The sequence below is a fragment of the Rhyacophila brunnea genome, unplaced genomic scaffold (genome assembly GCF_057557595.1).
Source record: "Rhyacophila brunnea isolate RB1 unplaced genomic scaffold, BYU_Rbru_1.0 scaffold_3, whole genome shotgun sequence".
Classification (NCBI taxonomy): Eukaryota; Metazoa; Arthropoda; class Insecta; order Trichoptera; family Rhyacophilidae; genus Rhyacophila; species Rhyacophila brunnea.
Window position 1 is genome coordinate 26039305 of NW_028232965.1, and position 9199 is coordinate 26048503.

Genomic DNA, 9199 nt, shown 5'->3' on the forward strand with positions numbered 1-9199 from the left:
TTTATTGCAATCAGATGAATGGTATAGGAACGCATACGAATAGAAGAAGAAGAAGAAGATGGTTGTACTAATTTAGAAACCTTCACGGGCGTGCGCAGAACAACTGGTCAAAATTTCATTGCAATCGGATGAATAGTATAAGAACGCATACGAATAGAAGAAGATAGAATAGAAGAAAAAGAAGAAAAAGAAGAAAAAGAAGAAGAAAATAGTTGTATCAATTCAGATACCTTTGCGGGCATGAGCACAACACTTGATCAAAATTTCATTGCAATCGGATGAATGGTATAGGACCGCATACGAATAGAAGAAGATGGCATAGAAGAAGAAGAAGGAGATGGTTGTACCAATTCAGAAACCTTTGCGGGTGTTACCACAATAACTGACGAAGGTTTTATCGCAATCGGATGAATGGTATAGGAACCATACGAATAAAAGAAAATAGAATGAAAAAGAAGAAGAAGATGATGATTTTTCTAATTCAGAAACATTCGCAAGTGTGCATACAACCACTTACCAAAATTTCATCGCAATCGGATGAATGTTATAGGAACGCATACGGGACAGACAGACATACATTCATTTTTATACATAAGATATAGCCTATACTCTTCGCGCAAGTGCAATCAATAAGTTGACAAAGTTTTATCACAATCGGATGAACGGTATGGCAGCGCATACAATACGAACAAACAAACAAACAAATATTGATTTATATATATTAGATTTGTGCTGAAATCCACATTTTAAGGGGGGACATGCTCGTCGAAGGTAAAAATTGAGTTTTTATTGTATTTTCAAACCATGATCCTAGACACTCCTTAAACGTTGTAGATAATCTCTTTATATAATTTTGAAGCCTTATTATCCTTTATAGTTATTTTAAACATTTGATGACTGCATAAACTATTTTTATTACATAAAATAGTATTCTTTTAAACCTCTCGCTCTAATGTTTTAGAATAAAGTCATATTTCGGTACATGACTGTGCAGTGGTGCTAAGATTTTTTACGTTTATTAATTTTTAAACGCATTTATGAAACCATTAGTATAATTTATTACGAGATAATTTTTGTAAAATATTCACGATAAAAAATTATATTGACAATCTCTGTGATCCCAAATTTGACAAGAATTAGGCATTTTATTATTCAAAAAATCGGCAAGATTAACACATTTGAAGATGGTTCTAAAGATATTTATTATAAGCTATGTTTTTGACCATTCAAGTGTGATAAACATCTTATGAATAATGATTGCTTTATAATAATTATTGACCTAAGAATAAGGTAGTGTTTTTTTTGAAATACGCCATTTATTTTGTCATTCCCTAGTAGTTTAGCCATAAATTGACAAACTATAATTAAAGTAGGGAGTAAAATTATGTTAACGTGCGTGTTTGAACATGTACCTAACCGAATTTTTTTTTATTTTTTTTTAAACGGTACACGTTCAAACACGCGCGTCAATATCATTTTACTCCCTACTTTAATTATAGTTTGTCAATTTATAGCTACGGCCGTATGTTGTAGCTTAACCACTGGGGAATGACAAAATAAATGGTGTATTTCAAAAAAACACTACCTTATTCTTAGGTCAATAATTATTATAAAGCAATCATTATTCATAAGATGTTTATCACACTTGAATGATCAAAGACATAGCTTATAATAAATATCTTTAAAATCATCTTCAAATATGTTAATCTTGCCGATTTTTTGAATAATAAAATGCCTAATTCTTGTCAAATTTGGGATCACAGAGATTATCAATATAATTTTTTATCGTGAATATTTTACAAACATTATCTCATAATAAATTATACTAATGGTTTTGTAAATGCGTTTAAAAATTAATAAACGTAAAAAATCTTAACACCACTGCACAGTTATGTACCGAAATATGACTATATTCTAAAACATTAGAGCGAGAGGTTTAAAAGAATACTATTTTATGTAACAAAAATACTTTATGCAGTCATCAAATGTTTAAAATAACTATAAAGGATAATAAGGCTTCAAAATTATATAAATAGATTATCTACAACGTTTAAGGAGTGTCCAGGATCATGGTTTTAAAATACAATAAAAACTCAATTTTGACCTACGACGAGCACGTGGGCCGTGACGATGAGAAATAGTTTTCAACAATGATCACATATAAATTATTACACAGTTTTTGTACGTTTTTAATTATTAATAGTAGTGGATTCAACCCCTTATGATTAAATTTAATAATTTAAGTATGTATAGATCTCTCAGTATTAGCTGGTGACTCTGAGTGATAACGCTGCATATTACCATTAATATGTATCGTATTTGTTTACTTTAATAGGCTTAGTTCCAAATTCAACCACCGGACGATTTTTGATTAAATTAAATATAGACCTGTATTTTGATACAATTAACGAATTTATGATAAAGGATTGAACTATCAACAGTTCCTAATAAAAATATCGTCATTATAATATCTACTCCCAATTATTTCGTATTCTAATCCACACAAAGCTTTCATAAAAGTAAATAATACGAAGATACCTAATCTGGATAACGGATTAAATACTAAAATTGAAATGGGTTATTTTATTTCAGAACTTAAAAGTGATTATAGGATTAAAAAATATCTAAATATGATTTATTTATTTAAAAATTTACCAAATTTTGATGAATATTTTAAAAGCGGCAACCACTCACTCTCCCTCCTTCTCTCCACCCCTTTTACTCTATCTATCTCTCTTGCGTTGAGATGATAATATATGATATTATATATAGGGATGGGCCTGTATTTTATTCATGTATATTCAAGTGTGTTATTCAAAGGATTATATTACCTGCATTTTGAGTAGTAACGACTTATTTATACCTTTTTGGAAAATCATATAGTGACGTGGGTTTACCGAGACCTCAATATAACTAGCGGTATGACGGTAATGGGTAGAAAGGCTTACCTTTTTAAAGGATAAATGCGGTGACCATATAGGAGTACATTATTCAAAAGTAAATAATTTAATTTTAGACTTGGAATATATTTCATTTTCACATTTGTTATAAAAGTATTTATTTTGTTGAAGTGCTTTAAATGAAATCATATGTTATATAACAAAATATATGAAATAAAGCTTACCTCGTTAACTTTGTCGAGATAAAAAGACAGCTTGAGTATTTTGGTATGTTAGTCGATAAAATATATTGATGTGTGGTATGGAAACATGACGTGTGCTTGTCTGAACATGTTAGAATAAAGAGTGTAATAAAATATGGATGTGCAAAAGCATAAAACTTGCAAAAACTAAATTATGTATTCACCTAACAAACGTTCTTTAAATATTATATCAGGCATGTCAAATTTTGTAAAGATATTTTGATGTAGAATATGCTTTACGCCGACAATGCCCGAGAGGGTATGAGCAAGCATGAATCTTGGGCATGGCAAACACAGATATTTTTTTTAACTAGTTAGTGCATCTCTGTAATTTCTAAAATTTTAAGTGACAAACAAAAGAAATTTTGCTGAAAAGGCATAAATAATATCGCTTATAAACTAAACAGTATCAAACACTGTATGGTAGTCGAGACTAGTTTGACGTACTGGTGCAAGATATTAGCACCCTGGCTACTTACATAGGCAACTATTTGAGTTAAATGTTGAACGACTGAAGTTAAAAGGATCCCAAATTTGTTCAGTTTAACTTTCAACACGTACAGTACAATATTGAACGACAAAAATCGTCACGTGATAACACGGCACAACTTAGAAACTTATTACATCCCTGATATAACCTAACACTGATGTTCAATGACAGATCTTTGCAAAGATCATAGTTTTACCGCTGGTTCTAGATTTCATAGTTTTAACCAGTTTCTGACATATAATAAATATGTAATAATATACTGAAGAACAGCAAAATTAAAAACAGCTAGCATACTTCTTCTTTTGTAAAAATGATAGGTAGGTTAGATTAGCAGATTAGCTTATATAAGGTGGAAGACTTATTAATTATATATCTTATTTTGACATCTGAAAAATCATTTTATTTAAAACAAACCCACTGGGCCCGAACGTTGAAATTTAGAAAAAAACTCATTTCTATTGGTACCTATTTTAACACGTATTTTAAAATCGGGTGAAAAAATATTCATATTTAATTTCAGCGTGGTGACTATAAAACAGGGAACCAATCTTTTGGAATAGAGCCATCAAGATTTTACCCTGCGAGAGTAGAGTATGCGGATTTGCGAAGGTGGATACCGTCTCATCGACGTAAGTCAATGGAAATTTTAATAATGTTCCCTTTACGAGAATACTTACTTGCAATAAAATCCTTCGAGGGGTAATGGAATTGTTGAACAAAGAAAATCACGAGAAAGTCGGAAACACGGAACGAGGATACACCTCGAGATATTCCGAATATGTAACGAAATGAAAAAATAAATGCTTTTATAAATAGAAATATCAATTTTAATTAAATACCTTTACTTATATTTCATTCTAAGAATACGCATGAGTATTATAACGTAACGTTATTAGTTTTATTTATATATTCTGGTATACATTACGCTTTCATAATAAATACTTAATGAAGATTAATATATGCAAAGTAATATAAAGTTAACAAAACCTAAATGTAACATTAGTTTATTAAATTTTAATGACTATATTTGTCTAGACACTAACTAATAAATAAAGATTAATGTGTATTTAATACTTATTTTATAGAAATATAGTAGTAAATAGTATGGCGTTAAATACGTGGCATAATAAATTGGGATTAGATATTTGAAATCAATAAATTTTCACAAAACCTATTAAATTACTTTATTTATTATGAATAAAAATTTATTACTTTCACTACAATTTATTATATCTCAATCGTTGTCAATGGTTTATAAAGATTACAAAATACTTTTCTAACAGTAAATTATATTACAATAAACAACATTGTATACCATACCTTCTTTCTAAGTAAAACAAAATATAATGTAGGTATAAGTATTGTATTTATTGAACATAATTTACTTACCTACAAAATGAAATTGTATTACCTTGAATTAAAACAATATCTTTCCATCAAGAATTCTCAGTAGTTAATACGTATTAAGTGATATCTATAATTAGATAACTTGTGAATAATGAAAGATTAAATAACCTGGAGAGACTGGTTGTTTTTGGATAGCCTCCAGGGAAGGCAAAGAAGAGAAAGGGCGTTGTTGCGCTAGAGCGACCAAGTGAAGGAGCTGATTGGGGTGGCATTTACTCTACTCTGAGAGAAGCAGAGGACCAAAAGGGGTAGAAAATCTTGGTCGCTCAAAAGATGAAAAAATGCCAAGGTGGTCACGATTATCAGCCATGAGGGAATCAGCAGGAAGAAGAAGGATAAAATATAATCGACAATAATATTATATTATATAGTAGGGAACATAACAAAAGAAATATCACATTCTATTACTTTACACAAGAAAATATCTTGTTATCTTTAAAAATATAAAAAATTTTTTTTTTAATTAATTCAAAATTTTCTGAAAATTTCATCTAATTAACTGAAATGCGTAAATTATGTACTATATAGTGTAATGTGTGCATAGTAAAAGTATTTGGTAGAATTTAATATGTAAATACATACCCACAATAATTATTACTAGTACTAGAGATACTTTCTTAGGTAAAAATATTATCTCTATTAGAATTTGTTATATATTGTATGCATATATAATATTTTAAGATATATAATATTTTATTAACAACATTGTTTGCTTAAAGAAGTTTTCTCAATAAGCTGTTTATTTTTTAAAGAGTTAAACTCATGAAATGTTTCATATTTTGTCCAACACAAACTTAAGCTATTCCTCGAGAAAAAGACTATTGCCGTTTTATGAGAAATTTTCACGAGGCGAAGTTATTTCCAATCCGCGAGAGATAAACTCGCTAAACTGTAAGATGAAGTTTGGTATTCCAACAGAGGAAATTACTCAGGGAAATTTCCTGTCGAGATTGGCTTGAAAATACGTATAGGTTCACACGCTCATAATACTATCATCTTGTACTATTGGTAAACACTTAAACAAAGTTAAATGTTTAACAGTTACAGTTTACAGTTTACATTTTGAATGTCGTTGTTTGTATTTGATGTTATAGATTTTAAGAAATAATGTTTTACTTTAATATACATATTTAAATAACGGTAGAATCAAATTTTCCAGTTTTGTACTGAAATAAATATAAAATTAATATGTAAAGTTAATAATGATAATTAACTATTTTTTTGCATTTAAATTGAATTGTATAACTCATATATATGTACCTTTTATAAATCTATAAAAAAACAGGAGGCAGTGATGCCTGTCAATATTCTTATCGATGAGATAAATAATATTATTGTTATATTATAAGCAATCTTCGTAGCCAAATAACGCTTCGATTTGAATACCAATACGTGTGAGCGAAATGCCAAATTGTTCTTTACATTTTTTATGTCAAATTACTTTGTGTCTGTTTATTATAGACTGATAAGATTTAAAAAATGCTCACGATAGTCGAGCGGCTTACGCGTCGGCTTATAATGCCATGGGTCCCAGGTTCAAATCTTCAGTCGGGAAAAAAATACAAAATATTGTTTATCAATTTGTGTTTGAAGTGTGGACATAATAAGTTGAACAAATTGCTAATATCAATTTCTCATAAAAACAAAAATCTGTTAATACAAGCCTCCACAGATTTGGTTCGGCTATGATCAATAAAACCCGATTATGAAAATCCTCATAATACTTAAACTTCCTCGTCAACCCACTGTATGTTTTAACTATGATAAAGTTAACTGCATAATAGCGATATAATTAAAAACTTATTGGTTGCACAATTAATATTACTTATTGGTTGCACACATAAATTGTCAAAATCATTCATAAATATCATTAACACGTAAAATCTATGCAAAATTAGAGTTAATGGCGTTTCCTATATACCTACTTAGATATCAACAATCTAACCAAGCATGAATATATTATAAAAATAAAATCTTGTTAATTATTAAAATACTTTAAAGTTATAAATATTTTGTTGTACTTAAAAATATATTAAAACTTTTCTTATGCACTCTTTCCTGTTTCTCTAACAAAAACATATCCAAGAACTCTAAAAGTAAACGATAAGCAGTACATGGTTTTCCTTTGCATAAGTCAGAGTATATTTAGCAAACACTTTGAACCACCGGTGCATTAGCTTCTTATCTCACCTATAGTAGCTACGTATCTAGGTACAATATTATGATATTTTTATAAAACGTATCAAGAAAAAGCTAACCCACCAACTTGCGATATATAAGATAATTATGTACTTATTGCAAGATTCACAAAATCAAACTGTTTTATTTTTAAAAAGTAATCAAATATTACAATTACTTCATTATTCTGTAAGTAAATATAATATTGATAACTAACTACACATAATAGTATTTATATAATAAATATAGTGATCCTGTTAATTAATGCCTATTTTTAAAATACCGATGAGCCTGAAATTCAATACTAGTTGTAAATAAAGTTTTTACATGATATATTTCAAGCGTACCCAACTAATTGGTTTTAGCATTCATTTTATATTTGAAGTCATACTTCTTTAGGCGCGTTTGGAAAATCAGATCAGAGTATATTTTTGGCGTGTGACATGACGTAACACATAATTTATTTTTTTACACAAAAATAAACGCACTCGATTGGTCGAACCACCGATTGTTCGGTTATCAGCCGAACGCACTACCATTACGCACACACCACAGTATGATACTCCAATCGTGACGATTATACAGTATAACATTATAGTTTAGAATTGTTCCGTTGCATAGGCAGCAAATTTATTATTGTCGGCCATTTGCAATTCCTTACGTAAAAAAAATATTAAACGTCATAGTAGCTCATAGTAATGATAAATGATTATATAATTTAGTAATAAGTTAAAGTGCATATAAATAAACCAACGGCATTCCAATAAGCGGTCCTTTTCCTTGAGTGTGTAATTTAACAAGATATTTAAGAGACAGTCGAAGAATCTAGGTTATCACAAGTTTTGTTTTTATTTTGTTACGCCACACACCGATTTTTTTTCATTGTACATTGGTATTCTATTTTTTAAATAAAACAATACACATATTTTTATGGCAGATAAACCCTTATCTTGGCATTTATTTGTATCATTTAAGTAATCGGTTTCCCAGTAAGTTGTCAAACATTTGTTCCATAAGATATGAAGGCGTTTGAAAGTTATATAATATTATGCAAAATTACACAATAAATAATATATCTACAATTTTTTCATTCGCTTTTGATTTTAATTTGTGTACTTATCGATTTTTGAATACCTGCCAGGTTGCATTGTTAATTAAATCATTTTTTTATTTAATGACTAAGTCACAAGATTCAGGAATGTAGTTTGCATTATTAAATAAATATTTATGACTTTATTTGATTTTTTTTGGTAAAGACTCGAACGCGATACAATACTTTTCTGCCAAATTGTTTGTATATCACGATGGAATTAAATAATATATAAAGTTGAATAAACTTTACTGAGAGGGAATGAGAATCGATAATGAGTAAAAATTAGAAGTTTTTCTTTTAACACTGGACCAGAACCAGATATTTAAGCCAGTACCTGTATTGAAAAAAATGTAAAAATCTACCGTTTATTTAACACCACTACGTGCATTTTTAATGAACTTATTTTATTAATTTGAACGAAAAATTGTTTAAAATTTTCGTCAAGTCATCATAAAATTATTATAATTGTGATGAATTAAGAAATAATGTATTCATAATGTAACAAAGGATTCTAACAACCATAAAATGAAAATAATTACTGTTCTGTATTTTACTTTGTATTTTTTTTTCATTGTATGAAATGATTTTTTTAAATATATAAATCTTTATTGTTTGTATTTCGGATATTCTATTTTATAACACCCCCGTTTAATTGGGTTAATTTTTAACAAATATTAGAGTAAATGCTTATATTATTTTTTTGTAAAAATGTATCTTATATAAAATATATTATATACTTATACAATTTTACTTTATATTTAGCGATATACGAGCTCTATAATAACAAGTATTATAATATAATGGTAGGTATTGATGATATTCAGTCAATACATTTCCAATGTATAAAAATACGTCCTCATCTATGAATATGATATATTTAGGATTTCAC